The sequence below is a fragment of the Callionymus lyra genome, chromosome 2 (assembly GCF_982586985.1).
Source record: "Callionymus lyra chromosome 2, fCalLyr1.hap1.1, whole genome shotgun sequence".
Taxonomy (NCBI): Eukaryota; Metazoa; Chordata; class Actinopteri; order Syngnathiformes; family Callionymidae; genus Callionymus; species Callionymus lyra.
The window spans coordinates 17,236,955-17,262,631 of NC_141819.1; the positions used below are offsets into that span (position 1 = coordinate 17,236,955).

At 41.3% G+C, this 25,677-nt stretch overlaps 1 protein-coding gene across 3 annotated transcripts in view; it reads right to left on the reverse strand.

Annotated features, from left to right (window-relative positions):
• The window catches only part of kank4 (KN motif and ankyrin repeat domains 4), an 81,602-nt gene extending 56,444 nt beyond the window's left edge, over nucleotides 1-25,158 (reverse strand). For 2 of the 3 annotated variants that reach the window (XM_087783767.1, XM_087783764.1), the window contains exon 1: nucleotides 13,343-13,477. The gene's annotated coding sequence lies outside the window, so the exon portion shown is untranslated. Of the gene's footprint in view, nucleotides 1-13,342; nucleotides 13,478-25,090 lie in introns of those variants that run through there. The other variant, XM_087783765.1, reaches the window with a different exon arrangement.
• Nucleotides 25,159-25,677: the final 519 nt, after the last annotated feature.

Consider the following 25,677-nt stretch of genomic DNA (forward strand, 5'->3'; position numbering starts at 1 on the left):
GAGAGGTTACGAGAGTCCATTATGACTTAATAATGGCTTCAGCTGGAATAAAGCACCCCCCCTTGTTTATACAATGAGTTTCTTGAAGGTGGAAACTTCAGGGATTGAAGACAAGTGGTGACAAACCTTGATTTTAGACCAATCACAGCAGAGTGGTTGTGGTTATGGTAAACAAGATTTAATCTCAAAAAAATTAAGTGTTTTCAGTGGGCGGGGCTTAAGATAATTTTCTAATGTAAATATTTCAATGAAAAGAGAGTTTTGTACAAACAAACACTGATGATACAATAGAGTCCAACATCTATTTAAGACACACTTACATCTGAACATGAGTTGCTCTTGAACGCTTGTGTGTCTCACAATAATGGCTACACAGCTCTGTCTCCAGACCAGACGTCTTCAGATTGTTTGCGCAACAACACAGATCTGGGAGACGCGTCAGCTGTCAACATGACAAGACTTCGATATACAGCAATCTGCACTCTGTTATGTTGAAGTATCTCTTTCTGGACCGGAGGAAAACAAATGTAGGCGCAGATAAGGATGTCAGGGGAGGATCTGAGCGGACGCCAGCGTGAAATATGTATCAAGCCTGATTTATTAGAGCCGGAAGACGTGAATATTAATAGCAGGTTAGAGCGACGGCGACACCAGGCAAATGAATCATGTTGCTCAGCGTGACAGTAATTGATTATTGGAGGTAAAATGAATAACAGTGATGGGACTCATCACCGCTCCCAAATTAGCTGGTGTTCGACAGAGAATGGAAGCAGGGAATATTTAATGAACGCTTTATGAAACCAACAAATGAATGTAGAAAAAAGTGTGACAAAGAACACATTACCAATCTTGAGAGATAAACAAAAAAAAAGAAAGTCTGGTAAGTGCTGACAAAACTGTCATCTCTGCTCAGAGAAGACTCATTTTTCCTTGAATTCAAGCGGAAGAAATGTGGCGATAAAAAGATGTTGAGCGCGGGAAGCGATGATCTCCACAATAGCATCCACTCCTCCGACGGAGAAGGAAAAAGGTCACAGCTGTCGCTACGGAGGAATACAAAAGAGAAAGAGTTGCCAGTCTATCGACGCGCTCGCATGGATGCGGCTTCCATCAAAATCAAGAGGCGAGCGTCCAATGATGTCGCAGAAGACGAGAGGCTTGTTCACCCAGAAATCACCTTGACAGACTTAAAGACCATGGTATGGATGAGACGCGTCACCTTCGGTCGTTCAAATAGAAGCAGAACAACATTCCTGCAATACTTTGGACGCATGAAACATCAGCGCTCTCTTTTCAAACAAATATATCGAGATAATTATTTGATAAATACCAACAACAATACTCACAGAGACACAACTTAAAGTGATGTGTGTAGTTTGCAATGATTCAAAGTGAATACTATACTTATTGTTAGATTAAAATTATTAGATACGTATACGCGATACTTAAATTAATGCTAAATGATAAACAAAATATAAAGTATAAATTACTCGCTTGATCTAAGAGTGGGAACGTTCGAATACACATTCACAATCAACATTCCACTCAGACTGATTTACACTGGTTCGAGGCAAGCTTGGATCAGAATTAGAGATACGACACCGGTAATTTAAAACATCTGTTTATCTGCAAATCACACGTCAAATTGTAGATCAAAGAACGAAGCAAGACACACCCGGGAAACGGGGGCTAAAAGACGGAAGAGAAGATAACCCCCGCCCGAGAACAGTTGAATAATTAGATTATAAGAAAACAAATTAGGATGTCTCTCTGCGGGTGATCGTGACACAGGGAACTTAAAAGGACCATTTGGCCGGAAAGAGATGACCTCCCGGACGGGAAATTTGCCTTAAATATAGCGATGTTTCTACAGCCCGGGACCTTTTCTGCCCGGGGCTATTGACCTGTACAGTCGCCGGGAGAAAGTGCGTACGGTCGATCGTAAAGCTTGTATTTTGTTTGACTTGGAGCAGCAAATAAACGACCCGTTACACACTCTGGATTGTTCATCTTTCTCCATGACGTGAAGTATAAGACCTGGGACGGAAGCGACTTCGTGTATTGATCGTTTTATTATTTTCTATGGTACCGATACTACCAACGAGCACTTTTGGACGAATCCTGTCAGTTAAGTTGACCTTACAGATCATCACTTTCCTACTGAATTCACTTGATAACTAATTTAGTTTGACTAGTTAACCGCATTATTAGCTGTGGCTAACATGCTACTGTAGTCCGTACTAGCTGCAGCTTGATTTTCAATGAATGCAGTTTGTTTTGTTATTAGCCATTCCCGCGGCTAAATGCCTTTAGCTCGCTAACACCGCTCAATCGTGTTTTACTTTTATTACAGATGCCACAAAAACAACCAAAATATAATCTTGTTGCAAGTTATACAATTAAAATCTGGTCAAAATAGCGTCAAATGTGAATAAACATATATTGGGTTGTTTTTTTTTTACATTTATTTGCATCAGCTCTTTTTTTTGTATTTGCTCTTTTCGTTTTCTGATTTTATTAATAGTTTTATATCCTTGCTAAATATCTATATTCATGCCACACCTTTAACTGTGTGTATGTTTATAAATTTGCCCCCAAAATACATATAAAGGTTAATCAAAATTGCATGACATTTTAAGCATTTGTCATTGTTTTATTCCTGCAGTATCAAAAATGCTATTAAGGATTTATGTTTCCTGGTACTATTGCGTATACCATTTAATACAAAATAGACCCAAATATAAGATGTTTTTTGATTATTTAAATCTGAAAAAGTATAACCCTCACCCCCAGTCTGATACAGTGTCTTCTTTTCTTTCTATTCTAGTATTTAATGCTCCATCTTAACTGTAGAAGCTCAAAATGCTCCCCAACTAAAATGTAATTGAACATTTTCTCCAAACATCTCAACCAAGCTGAAGATGAAGTTCCACTCAAGGAGTCCAGAGAAGCTACAGTCAGTAGTTTGAACCAAGATAGCGTTTGTTCTCCGTGTGTCAGTGGTCAGTGGGCGGGTCCTCGGTTTGACGGCCACATGTCACATCAGGAGGCATGATAATCCTGCAGGATTACACTTTAATCAATCTAAAAGTCGTCCAGTGTTAATCTCATCAATGGTCTGTCAGATCAACCGCACAGAAACTACTCAAACGACATTGTTTCGGGACAACTATGTATTTGAAATCCGTTTGGTCGGCCTGATTAAATGAGTCAAATGAGGCTAAATAATCTGAGTCAGTCCAGATCTATATTTATCTTCTCGTCCTTGTTACTATAAAAATGAGAATATTTTTCTCTTAAACAGGATCACAAATCACCTGCTAAATATTACACATTTTGATTCATAAACTTTGTACTAGCCATGTACTGCATTATATATATACACACAAACAAATATTTAGATTTTTTATTTAATACTACATCCTTTTTTTTGCCACATTTCTTTAATACTAAAGAAATGTTTTGTAATTTCAAATTAATTTACAATACAGTACATTATGAATTTACAATTAAATTTTCCTTTTCTAAATCACCTTTTATGCCTATATATAATAAAACATTATATTTCGATCAATTATTAGGTTTATTCGTGTATATCGTTTCATTACTTATTTATAACTGAATTTCCACTGATAACACTCTAATATTTCTCCAACCTTAATGAAAGTGAGTGTAATATATATTTTTAAAATACAAAAACTTTGTCAATTTTTATCCCTGCAGTATAGAAAATGGTATCAATGATTTAATGTGTCCTGATATATTTTACAGTTTTCATTTTACCACACATTCAGTAAAATGACCTTTTATTCCTATATAGTAAATAATATTTCCATAAATTTTTATATTTGAAAATATACAAAATACAATATGTAATATAATACAAAATATGTATTAGGAGGTCTAGTATTTAAAAAGGCAAATACATATTTGTGTTCACTCTACTACTATTGGGACATTTAACAACGTTTTTTGTGAATATAAATTAACGCACATATTTATCCTCCTACAGACGTCTGGTGCAGTGTCATGGCAACCCTGATTATTCACGTGGGTTTGGATCTGAAGACGGTCTATACTTTACTCCTTCATCCTGATTTCTATTCAAAAACCAGAACACGTGCAGCGCTGGCCTGTTTGTGGGTCATAAGAAACACACATAGACGAGTGTTCTACACACACTTGTGTGTGTTCTGGTCTCACACGTGCATCATGAATGGAGCGACGGAGTGTGTTGAGAAAAGGGCAGCATGAAAAGGAAGCTCCGGCGAGATAAAAATAACTTAAGAGCAGGGGAAAGTCTATGTGTGCGTGCAAGCGTGTGCATAGAACATGTGTGTGTGTGTGATTCAGGAAACCGTGTTGCCGACTGGCAGAGTCAAGAAATCGTTCCTAGTTTTACAGCAAACACACAGATGGTGGTGCGAGTGACGGAGACATGGAAAGCAAACGTCCACCATCTGCTGGAAGGCGGCGACAAATTGGGATTGTTACTCCGGCTAGTTAATTCTGTAAATCACACTTGGCAACGACCGCGCTCACTGAAATGGTTCTGGACAAAAAATGTGGGATTCTGGGTAGCGGCCAAAATTGCTGCATCGCATCTAGGGATTTGAAGCGGCTTAGTCGGCCGCGGACAATGCGCAGCGGTGGCATCGTGACACACACACACACACACACACACAAAAATAAACTTCAATGGGTCACATTTGTGTTGGTGCCACACAGTTCTGTCGCCGTGCACGAGACCACCATTGTGTCTCCACGTCAGTGGGTTCATGAGACTCTCAGAGCACAGGAATAGGAAGATGTTTCCTCAGTGTTCAGTTTCAGCAGCAGAGTAATCCAAAGGAAGACACACACACACACACACACACACACAAGACGTCAGAGTGAGCGGCACACACTCCTCGCCGCAGTCAAACTCAATAAAACACAAGAACCCAGAATAGCTACGAGGGTGAGGAGAGTTCGTTCCCTTTCTAACGTATGGTGGGCGTCTTTTGAGGCTTTAAGGGGGGAAGAGGGACACCCTGGACAGGACACACACATAAAACCACTGATGCATATTTAACAATTCACAAGATCATAAGTTAACTCAGTTGGACTATAGCAGGAAACCTGACACAGAATAAATCAAGATTCAGTTCAAAGTTCATGTTTGATTATGACAAAAACATTTAATATAAAGTTAAACTAATGTGTCGATTTAAGTTCATGTTTAGATGTGTGTCTTAAATAGATGTTGGACTCTATTGTATCATCAGTGTCTGTTTGTACAAAACTCTACTTTCATTGAAATATTTACATTAGAAAATTATCTTAAGCCCCGCCCACTGAAAACAAAATTAAATTTCGCTCACCATAACCACACCAACTCTGCTTCATTGGTCAAACTTCAAGGTTTGTCACTGCGCATCATCAATCCAGGAAGTCTCCACCTCCAATGGACTTGTTGTCATAATGGACTCTGCTCTTGTAACCTCTCATTTGCTAAGATTTCAGAAGGGGGAGAACTTTATATAAGTAATAAGTTCAAAACATGGTCATGATGAGAGACTTACTGCATCTTGGAGAGGAAGACTTCAACATTTGAAACATGTGAGAGTCAGGAGAAAACAAGATTGGCTCTTGGATCGAGGATAATATAACTGACACAACATAAGCTCAACCAGAAACCACAAGACCAAGTTTAGAAGTTATCAGAAGGTTGGCCAATGCTAGGAAGCTAATGCTAGGTTGTCAGGTGACAAAGCAGAGAAGCTCCTCCTGGCTAAGAAGTATTCACACTATGAGGGTGTTACGCTATAATAGACATTTTATTCACAATTCATTCGAAATTCAAAATTTAAGTCAAATGTAGAAACTGACGCTCAGTTGTCTTCTTCTTCATCTCCGTCCAAAAAGACACTTAAAAACATCTAAATACCTCCATACTGCTCCGAATTGTATTGAAGCTTCAACATGAGGAATTGTTTAAAATAACTTAAATCAATATTTTAAGTGGTTGTAGCAGAATCTTAGAGACCCATACACTGCAAAACAGAAAGGACTCTGGGTAAATATCACGAGCGCTGCCTGGTTAGACAGTAGACTGTACTGTAGCGTGAAGTCATCTTAAGTGGCCAACATCAGCACAGGTTCAAAAGTTACGTTTTGGTATCAGATCAAAAGCTAAACCATAACATTTTCATAGCAAGTGACAAATTTCTAGATCATGAGACCAGAGAAGGTTTTCTTTATTGCTGCCTTCAAAGATAGAGAGAGGCGAAGAAAATAGTGCGGCCAGGGTGGAACGGTTGTAGAGAGTAGAGTAGCTGTGGTCGTAATGTATGTTTATCTGGATGTTAGAAGCGTCAGAGATGAATAAAAAGAAGGAATAAAGGAGAAGAAGACAGAATGGGAGCAGGACTGATGGTCAACGTGCATAACTTTGTGGGGAAGAAACACTTTGTCAATCAACGTCTCAGAAAAGCCACTTGTGCTGCCAGAAAAATATCAATTCACACTGAGTTTTGAAGTCATTCGCAGCGACAGCTGACGTAGCAAGATCGTTTGAACAGGATCTCAAGTCTCGGTCTGGTGTAAATGTTGCCGCGAACCAGAGTGGAACGCAGCCCGAACCTCATTCGACCACCAGGCTGGACTCGCAGGAGAGTTTCATTAGACGCATTATATTCACTTCAATTATCACGCTGGGAATATCAGCGAGGACGCTCGACTGTCTCTCCACCGTCCTCCTCCTCCTCCTTATCTGATCCGCTTCATTCAACGCAGCCTCAGAACCTGGCGCTGAAGGATCCGTTCGTAAGGTGGAGGAGACAGATAGCCCAGAAGAAAGACTCCCCGGAATGCTAAACCGACGTCCTCTCACGTTGGATATCCAAAAAATCTATCCCTCTTTCATCGTCAGGTACGATAAACACTCGTGCATTTGTACCATAATGACGGTCGTGAGCTAGAGTCGGGCTCTCGTGATTGGTCGCCTGTGGAGTTCAGTCACCGGGGAGAGCACAGAGATAATGGTAACCTGGGAAGTCGCCGCGACATATTTTCCAAGCTGAACATTATCGTCCAGGGAGACACTTGAAGACATAACCAGACCATAACAATCACAAAAAGACTAGGGGGGCAACAATTAGCCGCCAAAAATCAATATAAAATTTGTACTTCGAACACTTAGAAAGATTCTTCATTCATAGTCGGAAAAAAAAAAATTGTATCCCATTATCAGGAAAAAAAACACCTCAGACCCTAGAATTTTTTATGATGTTCTTATATGAGAAAAAATAAACTAGCGTTTCTATTCTTTGTTAGCATAAAAACCAACTAGCTCTTTTTATTTACGTGAAGTTTAAACTCTCCTCGGTTAGTTAATAAACTGGTAACCAGGCTAGCTAAAAATAACAAAAAAAAACACGCACAAAAAACCCTAGCTAATGCTATAATTTAAGTCAAACTCAACACAAGAAACACAAGAAAAATATATGAGACAATAACTTTAGTAACTTTAATTGTCCATTTTAATTTAAAAGTTCAATGTTATTTATAATATTAGGGGAGGTGAGTATTGTGAGGTACAATGACCGTAATATCATGAGGTCCATCAGATCAAATACTCAATAAACCAAAATCAGGATCAAACAAAAAGGTGGAATTCAGAACAGCAAGCTCCTTGGCAGGGGCGTTTTTTTTTACATTGAAAGTCTAAAACTAGTAAAACCATCTGATAATCAACCCGTTTAATGCTTTTAACGTAAAATCCTTTTTGTACTTTTTAAATTCACCACTTCTGCTTATACCATCCAAAGATAATTAGTTGTAGTAAATTCGTTTTTTAAAGAAATACTTCACTTTGTTTTCTTCAAAATGGCTGAATTAGAATGAAAGATTTCTCATCAGAACCGTCGCCTCACAGTGAAGCCTGGAACAGACACCAGTCAACCATCAAATGAGTCGTTTGTTTCGAGTGCGAAAAGGTTTGATTGACAGTCAGGGAAAGGTCTCGGTCGGCGCCGCTGATTGAAATCATTCGTGACAATCAGGCGACACGATCTCGCCTGCACCCCCCGAGTCCCCGCACGCGCTCCCATGAGCCTCTTGTGTTACCGAGTCTGAAGCCGCCTCTGCAACAGACGCGACGCTCGCGGATAATGAGACACCGGTTTCCATCTTCGCTCCACAAATTGCACTTCTGTACACGTGTGCGGCGCCGACACAAGGATTAGTCGACGCTCTGGAGTGAAGTTGAAGAAGCGCCGCGACATCCACGTTGAGCCGATTAAAATAATAACTTTGGATTAACAATGTGCTTTTGGCTGAAAAGAATAAATGTTTTGTAAAATAGACAATAAAATTATACAAAAGTAAGTCTCACTTTAATGCTGTATGAATACTTTACATAATTTAAGATAATGAATAACAAGTGTGACTTCAACAGTCTGTAAGATGTGAGTGTATGACATTGAGTTAATATTACTTATAAATGTTAATGTTGTTATCAGCAGTTCTAAAATATATTGATATTTACATGTGTAATCTTAAAATACTTTAAATTAAGGTCTATCAAATATTGTAACATATTCAGAGAATCAACAGGTAGAATTTGTTATTTAAAAAAAAAACATAAAAGTTAATACGATTGATTTTAATGCTTAAAAAAAAAATTCGTTTTTATTTAGGGCAACAATAAATATGGTTAATTTTAAATACTGTACATGTCAGTTTTGTTTAGCTATCCATATTTCAAACATTTTAGTTTTTGCTTTATAAAAGCATTAATATATATTTATTAAAAAATAGGTTGCCTGGTTGCCAAGTCATGATTCCAAAATGAAATATTTAATTTATGTTTAACGTGAACAACGTTAGTTATGTTGCAGGAGCAGGAACCATTATTTTCACCAATTATAAGACTTTATTTTAAAAAATAGTGTACTCTATAATAAATGAAGGTTCAGTTCAGAGAAAGAAGAAGCATTAAGTAATAAACTAAAAGAGTATAATAATACATAACAGTTGTAGTTTGGTGTGAAGGAATCATTGCACGCGAGCACGTTCACGTTCAAAGTCTCGTCTTATTTAAAAACACGCTGCGAGGAGACGGTGAAACAACAGCTCCGGTGTTTTTCTTGCTCTAAAAGACTCGCAAGAAAGTGACACGATGGAGCTGCAGGTGGAGGAGCAGACAGAGTTCAAGGCTTGTTTAGTTCTGGTCGGGCAGACACCGAGGCCAAACACTCTCACGGGGAAAAACTTCTGACTGCCAAACATGAGAAAGTGTGCACACAATTGAACCACACACACACACACACACACACACACACACACACACACACACACACACACACACACACACACACACACACACACACACACACACACACACACACACACACACACACACACACACACACACACACACACACACACACACACACACGTCTGAAATATCCAACAGAGAAGGATTCATCCATCGATCTATATTCCAGAGCTTCATGCAGGTCATTTGATCAAAAACATCAGACGGATTATCGCGCCTCCATCTTCTCTCTCTTATCAGGACGAGTGTGTGACCAGGAGTTTGTCTCTTCATCAGAAGACCTCGAAATCCAGTTGTGTTCAAAGTGTTGGCAGCTGAACTTCCACTAACTTTCCGAGGGTTCCACGAAGGAAGTTTCCTGCAGCTCGGCTGTTTTTTCCTGTGCGTCAATGCCAGGAACCCTCTGAGAGGCAGGAGTGAGGACCAACAATGTGAGGATGGACCGAGTCATTGTTGGTCCTGGAGTCGTATCCGCCCGCGTTGTGATTTATCTCCCTCTCATCCACCTGACTTCAACCTCGTCGCTCTTTATTTATAGATCCTCCGTGAAGGAGGCAGCAGATGTTCTCCTCAACACCTGTGTTCGAGGTGTGAGCTCCACCTCCCGTCGGGGCAGGAACACACCTGCGACCTCAGAAGCTCCGCGTGAAGACGGTCGTGGTCGTGGTGTGTCGACACAGACGGAGATTAGTCGTCTGCGGCGCAGCCTCTGGCCTTTTGTTGCTCTCTCGCCATTTCTCTGAGCTTAGTTTGAGTGACACGAGGACAGAGTTGAGGGAGTCCCTGGTCCTCCCTACATCACAGCTAATAAGCCCCAAAGCCTCTTAGTCGCCTCACTCTGCTTGTTTGATGAATAAAAGCTTCTTAAATAAGAATGTCGGAGATGAAACAAAACAAATGTCTTTCTGCTAGAGGTGTCAACATTTTTCTAAATGAGTAATTGAGGTTAGTCACTGTTGCTGCGCTTTATAACCATATTCAGACAACTCCCAATCCCATCACAGCAAAGCCCTTCCAGTAGTTATCAGATAAAGCATTGTGACCCACTTCAAAAAGGTACTAAATTATAGCCAACATAACAAATAAGTCATGTGACTTAATTTATGGTGACTTTCGGACTATAAGTCGTACCTTAAAGTTTTACTTACTGGACTCCAACCAATTTTATTTGGTACACAGGGCTGAAAAATCTGGCAAAATGTTGGTAAAGCTGCACCACAAGTATACTAGTATTACTCCCCCACTCACTGTAGTATTACCCTGCAAGTCGACGTAGTATTACTCCATAAATCACTGTATTATTAATCCCCTAAATCACCATGACTCATTGTAGTATTACTCCAAGAGTCACCGTAGAATTTCTCCATAAGTCACAATGGTCTTGCTCAAGGAGTCAATGTAGTATTACTCCATAAGTCACTGTATTATTAATCCCCCAAATCACCGTGACTCACCGTTGTATTACTCCAAGAGTCACCGGAGAATCACTTTATTATTACTTGAACAGTCACTGTAGTATTATTATGTGAGTCACGGTAGTATTATTTAAAGAGTCACTGTAGTATTATTCTGCGAGTCACAGTAGTATTACGCTAAGATTCACAGTAGTATTACTCCAAGAGTCACTGAAGTATTACTCCAAGAGTCACAGTAGTATTACTCCAAGAGTCACTGAAGTATTACTCCAAGAGTCACAGTAGTATTACTCCAAGAGTCACTGAAGTATTACTCCAAGAGTCACAGTAGTATTACTCCAAGAGTCACTGAAGTATTACTCCAAGAGTCACTGAAGTATTACTCCAAGAGTCACTGAAGTATTACTCCAAGAGTCACAGTAGAATTACTCCAAGAGTCACAGTAGTATTACTCCGAGAGTCACAGTAGTATTACTCCAAGAGTCACAGTAGTATTACTCCAAGAGTCACTGTAGTATTACTCCAAGAGTCACAGTAGTCACCTTCTTCGGAAAAAAAAAAGTATATATATTTTTGGATCAAATTGATTTAGTGGAACAAGGCACTAGGAGATGAACATAGATGAACCGATTAGATTCGTGGATAAACACGTGTGAACAAGAAAAGTTTGTTTTCATATGTTTGAAATAAAGTGTTCATTCATTCAAATTTAGGTGGATTAGTGAGAATGTTGTGTTTAGTTATTGTGCTTTACTTCAACTCTGGATTCTCAGAACTCATAGAATATGCATGATCTGATGTTCACACAATTTACATTTTTAAATACGACAAGCACGACAATCACAGACAATCACGCACACAACCTTCTCTGTTGTGATGCCGTCAAAAGTCCCGCCTTCACACGTTCACCACCAACTTATCACGACGTTACCACAGCCGACACCTCAGAGGACCAACACAATCTGAGCGGGGATGAGTCACTTTTGCACCTCCGGGAACAACACACACACACACATACACACACACACACAGTAGGAGCGTAAACAACACACACACCAATCTATCTGTACAATAACATATCTCAGGCCAGAGTGTGTGTGAGGAATGATGGACTCTTTCACCAGAAAATGGAAGGAGAGATGTGTGTGTCAGTGAATGCAACACTCACACTCACACCCCCCCCCCCCCCCCCCACACACACACACACACAGTGTACAATCTCATCAACACACATGTCGGGAAAACACTTTCTCATCTTAATGTGCAGCAGCGGTGATGACCAGCCAACCATTGGCGATGTGCTGTGGCAGGAACACAGAGTGGCGACACAATCTCACACACGCACAAACACACACACGCACAAACACACACACATCTCCGTTTAGTGTGCACTGGCACGTGACTGGCACAGAAAAAAGAGGGTCAGCAGGTTCAACGCCTCACTGAGGAAGGGATGAAGTGAGGATAGATGCAACTTTTCCTAAAAAGGTGAGTCAAAACAAAAAGGTGGACGATCACAGAAGCCTGAGGTTTAACATGTTATAACTAGATTATTACTATTAGTTTTACTCCAACATCTGCTTCTGATTCACCAAACACTCCCATCAACCCTCGTGATGAAGTGAAGGATACAAACACACACAAGCACAACTGCAACACACACACACCAGTGTGCGATTTAACCGTACACCTGCTCACGCCTAACTATTGACCACTGGGGGGCGGTAACGCACCTGAGAAGTGTTTCCATGGAGCTTCAGGTAATAAATGTCTAATACTGAGAAAGTCGTTAAGCAGGCAAAGAAAAAAATGAGTAACTAACTAGAGTAACTAATGGAGGACGAGAAGGTAGATTTATACTAGAGGGATATTAAAAATACATACATTAAAAGGTAGAGTAACAAGTTAAAGTTCGACTAAAGTGATCCTGGTCATTTATTCTACTCTTTGTATGTTTGTACAAAACTCTCTTTTCATTGAAATGTTTACAGTAGAAAATGATCTTAAGCTCCGCCCACTGAAAACACTTTTTTTCTGGAGATGAAATCTTGTTTACCATAACCACACCCACTCTGCTGTGATTGGTCAAACATCAATGTTTGTCACGCAGCATCATCAACCCAGAAAGTCTCCACCTCCAAGGGACTCGTTGTATAAACAAAGCGGGGCGTGATTACAGCCGGCTGGAGGAGGAGTGAAGCCATTGTAACGTCATAATGGACCCCGCTCTCGTAACCTCTCGTTCGCCGAGACTGGGGGGGAGAACTTTATTAAGTAATAAGTTCAGAACATTTTAAACATGCGAGTTTCATTGAGAGGAGTCAGTTGAGGAGGCGTGGTGAGATGTTCAGGGCATGTTCCTCCTGAAGAAGGGTACGAGGGAGACCCTGGAGAGACTATATATTCTACCAGCTGGTCTGGAAAACCCTGAAGAGCTTGAGGATGCAAGCAGGGAGAGGAAAAGTCTGGGCCTCCTGTGCTGAAGCTGCTGCCCCCACGACCCCAGATGAGATGAAGAAGATGTTTTCATCCACAAACAGAAGACGCTTCCATGTGGAGACGTGTGCAGCTGAATAAAATTCATAAAATAGATCTCAAATCTTACCTCAATGTTGAAAGATTTTTTTTTCCTCTGAATGTCTGGTTTGTTTTTAGAGAAAACTCCAGCGAGATGTAATTGTGTGTCTGCGAGCGTGGGTCGTGTCGATAGATCCTGAGGGTGTGTTTCAGCAGAGAACCTCACACACCAGAGTCCAGACGGACTGAGGCAGACTGAGGAGGACGAGAGCTTCTGCCGCTGCCGCCCCCGAGATCCCGGCGTCTGACGGGATCCGCCCACCCACCTCCTGAGCAGACCGGGGCCAGGAGAAGGAGGATCAGGTCTGAGATCTACGGCTCACATGTTGAAATCATCTGATTAAAGAGAGAGCGTTCGAATCCAAATCTGATGCTTTCGTTTGGAGCTCGTCGGGCGAGAGAGAGACCGGTTCGAGTTAATTAATCCAGCAGAGGTCAGAACCCTCATTACGGGGGTCCCGTGGTGAGCCGTGTCGGAGCTGCTGTGACAAGAACCAACGAGCCAGAAGAATCATTTTGTATTTCTAACGCTGACCACGACAACATGGACCCACAGAAAACTATCGACACGTCTGTGACGATCATTCACTGTTTCACTCCCGTTTTAATGCTGAAACAATCATGTTTATAATCCAGATTACCAAAATCTTCTACTTTTAGATTAGGATTGAAGAATTGGAAATATTAAAGTAGTAATCCTCTTAGGTCAAAATATTGTTGTTTTGTCTGCATCACTAAAAAGAAACAGAGACGGCAAGAAAGAGAAAAGAACATGTAGATAAATCTAGCATATATAAATGTATAGTTCGGGTAGTTTTTCATTTCTATGTGTCTTGTTCATGAGTGAGGGGACTACAGTACTTCAGGCATATATGATAGACAGTGTAGTGCAAGCTACTTAAACTAGTAACTTAGTTACAGTTACTTATTTTTAAAAAAACCTCAGTTATTTAAAGTTACTGGTTACTTATAAAGTAAATAGTTACTAGGAAAAGTAACTTTTTGTGCATGGGAAAGTGTAAGGTTGAATACTGGGAGTAAACAATTTAAATTAAAATAAAAAGTTTTGAACAATGAATGGGACAAACAAATACATAGTGGTAGAAAATATCACAATATTGTTTCCAGTGATACTGAATCAATATACGCACTGTGTGTTCTTGTTTTGCTCCAAAGTTTGCTTCTTTAATGGTTTACAGTTCAATAAAGTATAAATAAAATAAAAAAAATAAAAATGTTCTTTCTTAATTTACAATTAATAACTATTCACCCCGTTTGTTCATTTTTGTGTTGCAATTCAACTTCCGGTCACTAGATGGTAGCAGTCATTACATCCTCCACAGTTAAAGGATCGTTGAAGTCCTGCACGATCCTAGTGATGACTGAGGACGAGAGGATACAGTCGACTCCAGCAGCTTTTAAAGCTGATGTTTGGACATATTTTGTTGAAAGCAGTTACGACTTCATCAAGAGTCATGTGGTCTGTAAATCCTGCAACACCAGAGTCAAGTACTCGACAATACTACAAATATATACTTGCAGTATCACAATATATATTGCAACATATTCCATTGTTGTCCTTGTATTGCGATATGTATCATATCACCAGATTGTAGCAAATACACACTCCTACAAATACAATCTTAAACAAGGATTGTGTATGACAGATGACAATTGTAAATGGTGAATAATTATAGAAAATTACAGGTTTTAGAAGGAAATTTGTAATCGATACCAGAGGCACGGGCCAGTGAGTCGTAGTGTAATAGAAGAATAAAGTTAAAAGATCTATAACAAAGAGTGTGTACATACAATATACAAAAGATTAAAACAAGCAAATAATCCTTTGACACAGTAATTAGTTAAAGTACATGTAACTCGTCATTTAATAACATGCTACACGCAACATTGATGATAAGTAATAGTCACGCATCACTGTATTGCATGTGGTGATTAAAAGAGAGCTGAGCCAAAAGGCAAATACCTCTGGCCAGAGAACGTTCTTGGGATTCTACAGCATGAGTTGAGAGGTTTGTGGTGAAGATGCTCCTGAAGGGAGATGATTTTCAAACGTGACGGTGATGATGCGTTTAGAGACACATTAGCCTCTATGCTAACACATACTAATACCAGAAGATAAAAAAATATACTTTGAACTCTTCACAGATGGAAGTCCTCGTCTGTCTGTCAAACATCAGTGTTCCTCAGCTCAGGTTCTCGTCTCGTACTTTCAAGACAAAATGAAGTTTCGGGCTGAACAGTAACTTCAGGACGTGCCTCTCATTCTTCAAGTGCAGCGTAGCTTGTCGCTCAACACGCCTTCAGTCTCGCTCCTGGGAAAGTTGCTGTGTGCGTGTGTGTGTGTGTGTGTGTGTGTCTAACGGGGCCACACCACCACCCACCTCTGCCCGTGGCCCCCCGAGACAAAGCCTGCCTTGATAACATCAACGACCCCCTCACTGCTCGTACAGGTTAGTAACGATTAACTCAACATGACCTCGGGGTCGGATCACAAACCATGAAGCTACACGACCAAAGACGAGAGTGTGATGGAGAGATGAGGAAGAACGAGAGTGATGGAGAGATGAGGAAGAACGAGAGTGATGGAGAGATGAGGAAGAACGAGAGTGATGGAGAGATGAGGAAGAACGAGAGTCTGATGGAGATATGAGGAAGAACGAGTATGCAGAGAGATGAGGAAGAACGAGAGTGATGGAGAGATGAGGAAGAACGAGAGTGATGGAGAGATGAGGAAGAACGAGAGTAATGGAGAGATGAAGAAGAACGAGAGTGATGGAGAGATGAGGAAGAACGACAGTGATGGAGAGATGAGGAAGAACGAGAGTGATGGAGAGATGAAGAAGAACGAGAGTGATGGAGAGATGAGGAAGAACGAGAGTGATGGAGAGATGAGGAAGAACGAGAGTGATGGAGAGATGAGGAAGAACAAGAGTGATGGAGAGATGAGGAAGAACAAGAGTGATGGAGAGATGAGGAAGAACGAGAGTAGTGGAGAGATGAGGAAGAACGAGAGTGATGGAGAGATGAGGAAGAACGAGAGTGATGGAGAGATGAGGAAGAACGAGAGTGATGGAGAGATGAGGAAGAACAAGAGTGATGGAGAGATGAGGAAGAACAAGAGTGATGGAGAGATGAGGAAGAACGAGAGTAGTGGAGAGATGAGGAAGAACGAGAGTGATGGAGAGATGAGGAAGAACAAGAGTGATGGAGAGATGAGGAAGAACGAGAGTGATGGAGAGATGAGGAAGAACAAGAGTGATGGAGAGATGAGGAAGAACAAGAGTGATGGAGAGATGAGGAAGAACAAGAGTGATGGAGAGATGAGGAAGAACAAGAGTGATGGAGAGATGAGGAAGAACAAGAATGATGGAGAGATGAGGAAGAACGAGAGTGATGGAGAGATGAGGAAGAACAAGAGTGATGGAGAGATGAGGAAGAACAAGAGTGATGGAGAGATGAGGAAGAACGAGAGTGATGGAGAGATGAGGAAGAACAAGAGTGATGGAGAGATGAGGAAGAACAAGAGTGATGGAGAGATGAGGAAGAACGAGAGTGATGGAGAGATGAGGAAGAACAAGAGTGATGGAGAGATGAGGAAGAACAAGAGTGATGGAGAGATGAGGAAGAACGAGAGTGATGGAGAGATGAGGAAGAACAAGAGTGATGGAGAGATGAGGAAGAACGAGAGTGATGGAGAGATGAGGAAGAACGAGAGTGATGGAGAGATGAGGAAGAACAAGAGTGATGGAGAGATGAGGAAGAACGAGAGTGATGGAGAGATGAGGAAGAACGAGAGTGATGGAGAGATGAGGAAGAACAAGAGTGATGGAGAGATGAGGAAGAACGAGAGTGATGGAGAGATGAGGAAGAACGAGAGTGATGGAGAGATGAGGAAGAACAAGAGTGATGGAGAGATGAGGAAGAACAAGAGTGATGGAGAGATGAGGAAGAACGAGAGTGATGGAGAGATGAGGAAGAACAAGAGTGATGGAGAGATGAGGAAGAACGAGAGTGATGGAGAGATGAGGAAGAACGAGAGTGATGGAGAGATGAGGAAGAACGAGAGTGATGGAGAGATGAGGAAGAACGAGAGTCTGATGGAGAGATGAGGAAGAACGAGTATGCAGAGAGATGAGGAAGAACGAGAGTGATGGAGAGATGAGGAAGAACGAGAGTGATGGAGAGATGAGGAAGAACGAGAGTGATGGAGAGATGAAGAAGAACGAGAGTGATGGAGAGATGAGGAAGAACGACAGTGATGGAGAGATGAGGAAGAACGAGAGTGATGGAGAGATGAAGAAGAACGAGAGTGATGGAGAGATGAGGAAGAACGAGAGTGATGGAGAGATGAGGAAGAACGAGAGTGATGGAGAGATGAGGAAGAACAAGAGTGATGGAGAGATGAGGAAGAACAAGAGTGATGGAGAGATGAGGAAGAACGAGAGTAGTGGAGAGATGAGGAAGAACGAGAGTGATGGAGAGATGAGGAAGAACGAGAGTGATGGAGAGATGAGGAAGAACGAGAGTGATGGAGAGATGAGGAAGAACAAGAGTGATGGAGAGATGAGGAAGAACAAGAGTGATGGAGAGATGAGGAAGAACGAGAGTAGTGGAGAGATGAGGAAGAACGAGAGTGATGGAGAGATGAGGAAGAACAAGAGTGATGGAGAGATGAGGAAGAACGAGAGTGATGGAGAGATGAGGAAGAACAAGAGTGATGGAGAGATGAGGAAGAACAAGAGTGATGGAGAGATGAGGAAGAACAAGAGTGATGGAGAGATGAGGAAGAACAAGAGTGATGGAGAGATGAGGAAGAACAAGAATGATGGAGAGATGAGGAAGAACGAGAGTGATGGAGAGATGAGGAAGAACAAGAGTGATGGAGAGATGAGGAAGAACAAGAGTGATGGAGAGATGAGGAAGAACGAGAGTGATGGAGAGATGAGGAAGAACAAGAGTGATGGAGAGATGAGGAAGAACAAGAGTGATGGAGAGATGAGGAAGAACGAGAGTGATGGAGAGATGAGGAAGAACAAGAGTGATGGAGAGATGAGGAAGAACAAGAGTGATGGAGAGATGAGGAAGAACGAGAGTGATGGAGAGATGAGGAAGAACAAGAGTGATGGAGAGATGAGGAAGAACGAGAGTGATGGAGAGATGAGGAAGAACGAGAGTGATGGAGAGATGAGGAAGAACAAGAGTGATGGAGAGATGAGGAAGAACGAGAGTGATGGAGAGATGAGGAAGAACGAGAGTGATGGAGAGATGAGGAAGAACAAGAGTGATGGAGAGATGAGGAAGAACGAGAGTGATGGAGAGATGAGGAAGAACGAGAGTGATGGAGAGATGAGGAAGAACAAGAGTGATGGAGAGATGAGGAAGAACAAGAGTGATGGAGAGATGAGGAAGAACGAGAGTGATGGAGAGATGAGGAAGAACGAGAGTGATGGAGAGATGAGGAAGAACAAGAGTGATGGAGAGATGAGGAAGAACGAGAGTGATGGAGAGATGAGGAAGAACGAGAGTGATGGAGAGATGAGGAAGAACGAGAGTGATGGAGAGATGAAGAAGAACGAGAGTGATGGAGAGATGAGGAAGAACGAGAGTGATGGAGAGATGAGGAAGAACGAGAGTGATGGAGAGATGAAGAAGAACGAGAGTGATGGAGAGATGAGGAAGAACGAGAGTGATGGAGAGATGAGGAAGAACGAGAGTGATGGAGAGATGAGGAAGAACAAGAGTGATGGAGAGATGAGGAAGAACGAGAGTGATGGAGAGATGAGGAAGAACAAGAGTGATGGAGAGATGAGGAAGAACGAGAGTGATGGAGAGATGAGGAAGAACAAGAGTGATGGAGAGATGAGGAAGAACAAGAGTGATGGAGAGATGAGGAAGAACGAGAGTGATGGAGAGATGAGGAAGAACGAGAGTGATGGAGAGATGAGGAAGAACAAGAGTGATGGAGAGATGAGGAAGAACGAGAGTGATGGAGAGATGAGGAAGAACAAGAGTGATGGAGAGATGAGGAAGAACAAGAGTGATGGAGAGATGAGGAAGAACAAGAGTGATGGAGAGATGAGGAAGAACAAGAGTGATGGAGAGATGAGGAAGAACAAGAGTGATGGAGAGATGAGGAAGAACAAGAATGATGGAGAGATGAGGAAGAACGAGAGTGATGGAGAGATGAGGAAGAACAAGAGTGATGGAGAGATGAGGAAGAACAAGAGTGATGGAGAGATGAGGAAGAACGAGAGTGATGGAGAGATGAGGAAGAACAAGAGTGATGGAGAGATGAGGAAGAACAAGAGTGATGGAGAGATGAGGAAGAACGAGAGTGATGGAGAGATGAGGAAGAACAAGAGTGATGGAGAGATGAGGAAGAACAAGAGTGATGGAGAGATGAGGAAGAACGAGAGTGATGGAGAGATGAGGAAGAACAAGAGTGATGGAGAGATGAGGAAGAACGAGAGTGATGGAGAGATGAGGAAGAACGAGAGTGATGGAGAGATGAGGAAGAACAAGAGTGATGGAGAGATGAGGAAGAACGAGAGTGATGGAGAGATGAGGAAGAACGAGAGTGATGGAGAGATGAGGAAGAACAAGAGTGATGGAGAGATGAGGAAGAACGAGAGTGATGGAGAGATGAGGAAGAACAAGAGTGATGGAGAGATGAGGAGAAACGAGAGTGATGGAGAGACGAGGAAGAACGAGAGTGATGGAGAGATGAGGAAGAACAAGAGTGATGGAGAGATGAGGAAGAACGAGAGCGACAGCCGTCGCTAGAACATTTACTGCCGCACCAGTGGCTCTTCAGCGTCAGGCTCTACTGAGTCCATCCAGACCAGTGGATCTTCTCTGCTCCCTGGAGTGGTCCAGGGCCGCTGGAGCGTCTCCACAGAACATGTTAGTGTGGGTCGTCTATACTCTATACTCTTCTGTCTGTCGTTCTCACAGCAAACGTCCTCATGCGTGAGATCATTTCAACAAACACTGGAGACTAAACAGTTTCTGTTGCTCACGTGGATCTACAAGTGGATCATGACAGACGTGCAGAGACTGCAGGGCCGTCTTTGAGGGGTTTCCTTCTGTGTGTGTGTGTGCATGTGTTTCCTTCTGTGTGTGTGTGTGCATGTGTTTCCTTCTGTGTGTGTGTGTGCATGTGTTTCCTTCTGTGTGTGTGTGTGCATGTGTTTCCTTCTGTGTGTGTGTGTGCATGTGTTTCCTTCTGTGTGTGTGTGTGCATGTGTTTCCTTCTGTGTGTGTGTGTGCATGTGTTTCCTTCTGTGTGTGTGTGTGCATGTGTTTCCTTCTGTGTGTGTGTGTGCATGTGTTTCCTTCTGTGTGTGTGTGTGCATGTGTTTCCTTCTGTGTGTGTGTGTGCATGTGTTTCCTTCTGTGTGTGTGTGTGCATGTGTTTCCTTCTGTGTGTGTGTGTGCATGTGTTTCCTTCTGTGTGTGTGTGTGCATGTGTTTCCTTCTGTGTGTGTTCATGTGTTTCCTTCTGTGTGTGTGTGTGCATGTGTTTCCTTCTGTGTGTGTTCATGTGTTTCCTTCTGTGTGTGTGTGTGCATGTGTTTCCTTCTGTGTGTGTGTGTGCATGTGTTTCCTTCTGTGTGTGTGTGTGCATGTGTTTCCTTCTGTGTGTGTGTGTGCATGTGTTTCCTTCTGTGTGTGTGTGTGCATGTGTTTCCTTCTGTGTGTGTGTGTGCATGTGTTTCCTTCTGTGTGTGTGTGTGCATGTGTTTCCTTCTGTGTGTGTGTGTGCATGTGTTTCCTTCTGTGTGTGTGTGTGCATGTGTTTCCTTCTGTGTGTGTGTGTGCATGTGTTTCCTTCTGTGTGTGTGTGTGCATGTGTTTCCTTCTGTGTGTGTGTGTTCATGTGTTTCCTTCTGTGTGTGTGTGTGCATGTGTTTCCTTCTGTGTGTGTGTGTGCATGTGTTTCCTTCTGTGTGTGTGTGTGCATGTGTTTCCTTCTGTGTGTGTGTGTGCATGTGTTTCCTTCTGTGTGTGTGTGTTCATGTGTTTCCTTCTGTGTGTGTGTGTTCATGTGTTTCCTTCTGTGTGTGTGCATGTGTTTCCTTCTGTGTGTGTTCATGTGTTCCTTCTGTGTGTGTTCATGTGTTTCCTTCTGTGTGTGTGTGCATGTGTTCCCTTTGTATGTGAGATGTGTTTACTTGTGAGTGTGGTTTTGTGTGTGTGTGCATGAGGGTTTTTTATGCCTTTGTGTGTGTGCATGTCATTTCTTGTGTGTGTTTGTGTTCATGTGTTCAGTTGTATGTGAGATGTGTTGCCTTCTGTGTTTGCCCGTGTGTGTGTGTGCATGAGGGTTTTTTATGCCTTTGTGTGTGTTTGTGTTCATGTGTTCAGTTGTATGTGAGATGTGTTTCCTTGTGTGTGTGCGTGTGCATCATTTTCCTTGTACTTGTTTATGTGTCTAAGTGTTTCATTAATGCTTGCTTGTGTGTTTTTTGTGCTCGTTTGTGTGTATAATAATAATAATAATGTCTATTTGTATAACGCCTTTCTAGACCAGGGTCACAAAGCGCTTTGACAGCCATGCATTCACACACTGATGGGAGTAGGCTGCAACACATGGCGCCAGCTCTGCCATCAGGAGCAATCAGGGCTAAAGTGCCTTGCTCAGGGACACAACGCCACACCTCGTCTGGAGCTGGGATTGAACCCACAGCCTCTCAAGACTGCAAGCAACCAGTATACCATCCAAGCTATGACAACCTAACATGCATGTGTTCCATGTGTGCTTGTTTTTATGTATGTATGTGTGTTTCATGTGTGCTTGTTTTTATGTATGTATGTGTGTTTCATGTGTGTTTGTTTTTATGTATGTATGTGTGTTCCATGTGTGCTTGTTTTTATGTACGTATGTGTGTTTCATGTGTGCTTGTTTTTATGTACGTATGTGTGTTTCATGTGTGTTTGTTTTTATGTACGTATGTGTGTTTCATGTGTGCTTGTTTTTATGTACGTATGTGTGTTTCATGTGTGCTTGTTTTTATGTACGTATGTGTGTTTCATGTGTGCTTGTTTTTATGTACGTATGTGTGTTTCATGTGTGTTTGTTTTTATGTACGTATGTGTGTTTCATGTGTGCTTGTTTTTATGTACGTATGTGTGTTTAGTGTGTGCTTGTTTTTATGTACGTATGTGTGTTTAGTGTGTGCTTGTTTTTATGTATGTATGTGTGTTTCATGTGTGCTTCTTTTTATGTATGTATGTGTGTTTCATGTGTGCTTGTTTTTATGTATGTATCATGTGTGCTTGTTTTTATGTATGTATCATGTGTGCTTGTTTTTATGTACGTATGTGTGTTTAGTGTGTGCTTGTTCTTATGTATGTATGTGTGTTTCATGTGTGCTTGTTTTTATGTATGTATGTGTGTTTCATGTGTGCTTGTTTTTATGTATGTATCATGTGTGCTTGTTTTTATGTATGTATCATGTGTGCTTGTTTTTATGTATGTATCATGTGTGCTTGTTTTTATGTATGTATCATGTGTGCTTGTTTTTATGTATGTATCATGTGTGCTTGTTTTATGTATGTTTCATGTGTGCTTGTTTTTATGTACGTATGTGTGTTTAGTGTGTGCTTGTTTTTATGTATGTATGTGTGTTTCATGTGTGTTTGTTTTTATGTATGTATGTATGTGTGTGTGTTTCATGTGCGCTTGTTTTTATGTATGTATGTGTGTTTCGTGTGTGTTTGTTTTTATGTATGTATGTGTGTTTCATGTGTGTTTGTTTTTATGTATGTATGTATGTGTGTGTGTTTCATGTGTGCTTGTTTTTATGTATGTATGTGTGTTTCATGTGTGTTTGTTTTTATGTACGTATGTGTGTTTCATGTGTGTTTGTTTTTATGTACGTATGTGTTTCATGTGTGCTTGTTTTTATGCATGTATGTGTGTTTTTTATGTGTGCTTGTTTTTATGTATGTATGTGTGTTTCATGTGTGCTTGTTTTTATGCATGTATGTGTGTTTTTTATGTGTGCTTGTTTTTATGTATGTATGTGTGTTTCATGTCTGCTTGTTTTTATGTATGTATCATGTGTGCTTGTTTTTATGTACGTATGTGTGTTTCATGTGTGTTTGTTTTTATGTACGTATGTGTGTTTCATGTGTGTTTGTTTTTATGTACGTATGCGTTTCATGTGTGCTTGTTATTATGCATGTATGTGTGTTTTTTATGTGTGCTTGTTTTTATGTATGTATGTGTGTTTCATGTGTGCTTGTTTTTATGTATGTATGTGTGTTTCATGTGTGTTTGTTTTTATGTACGTATGTGTGTTTCATGTGTGTTTGTTTTTATGTACGTATGTGTTTCATGTGTGCTTGTTTTTATGCATGTATGTGTGTTTTTTATGTGTGCTTGTTTTTATGTATGTATGTGTGTTTCATGTCTGCTTGTTTGTGTGTACGTATGCGTGTTTAGTGTGTGCTTGTTTTTATGTACGTATGTGTGTTTCATGTATGCTTGTTTGTGTGTACGTATGCGTGTTTAATGTGTGCTTGTTTTTATGTATGGATGTGTGTTTCGTGTGTGCTTGTTTGTGTGCTCTATGTATATGTATTTGTTTTCTGTTCATTTTTGTGTTTTTGTGCTTATTTGCGTGTGTGTTTGTGTACCAACTAATTTAGTTTAGAACAGGAGTCAATAATGTGTAATCGCGGATACACAATGAGAGTTTAGTGTATTAGAAATAGTTTTAATCCATATGGATATCTAGTTGAAAATGATGGTCGACCTCGTAGTTCTCTTGGAGTAGCTGGTCTACATTCAGCCAGTCTCACTGCGGTTCATACAAAACCCTGCAGCGAGAATTCTGAGCCGCTCCAGTAGGAGAACTCACATTTTCGCAATCCCTATGAATCAGTTTCTTTCACGATTCCATTTTAAAATTCTGGTTCTTTGGTTGTTCAAGCGCTTTGTGACCCTGGTCTAGAAAGGCACTTTACAAATTACTATTACTTACTTAGAAAGAATCCCGTTAGAAAGTCTACAGGTTCAACCCGGTTCACATGTGTCCAGTCAACCCATTCAAATAGTTCAGAGTCAACCTATTTAATAAATGGCGTGGTCTTCCTGCCGGGTCTAATCCAACGGATTAATATTGGTCGTAAAGCATCAAACCAGAGTTGACTGTGTAGACCAGCCAAGAAGCACCGAACAGAAGGACATCCCTAGTCCAAGACCTTCCTAGTCTTGGACTAGTCTTAGTCCTGGAATCTTTGAACCAACAGAAGAACACTTCAGAAAACCTCTCACACACACTGTGACACGGTTCCATCAACATGATCAGCTTCAGCTTCAGTAGCTTATCTGTAGGTCCAGCCCTCCGTTTGCACCACTGACCACTGCACGACTGACCACCACAGACCAGAGGAGTCCAGCACAAGACCGTGAGAAGCAGGAGACACACACACACCGGACATGTGGTCATAATGTTTACGAACGCTGCTCATCCTAGTGGGACGCCTGGAGTAACAGCATCTGCTGCAGCAGCCTCTAGACCTGGACCAGAACCACCGACTAAACGCCCACCGGCTGCTTACACGCGATGTGCGACACACCTGTGTGTGTGCGTGTCTGTGTGTGTGCGTGTGTGCACGAGCAGCTGTGGTGCCTAATAGACGAGCGACGACACTCTTACTCACGGTGCTGACGACAACAACACGGACACATGTTCAACGCGCCGCCATCGAGGAGAAAGAAGACGGAATAAGAGGAAGATCTTACCGCGAGAGACGAGGGTCGAGAGGCTCGGCTGGTCGTCAGATGAAGAGATATTCCAGTGAAGGTGGAAGCTGCTGATGGACACTTTTAACCTCATTTCTATGAACGCTGCCGCCCCCTGCAGGCAGATGGCTGTACTGCCGATCATGGATCTTAAAAACAGACATATAAAACGCTTTTTAAAACAAAAAAAGAGCATGTTTTTTTTTCATTAATTTACTCAACGCCATTGTTTTTCAAACAAGTATTAACAAGTATTATTATTATTAATTATTTAGACGAGACGAGGAAGTTCGTTCAACACAGTTTACACACGTGACGTGGAAATAATAAATGTTACATACAGTGACAAAATCGCCAAATAAATGCGAATATTTTGTACATTAAATATTATTGTAATTTTATTCAAAATGTAGTGGGAGAAATAACACGATAACCATTTTTTTTACGTCATATTTAATGTTCACTCCAGGAAACACAGTTTAATATTAAATAATAAGAACAAAGCACTTTGACGTGGGTACAATTCATCAGTTATTCTATTTTGTCGTCACTTCCTTTTTATACCACTTTTATTGCCAGGGAAGGTA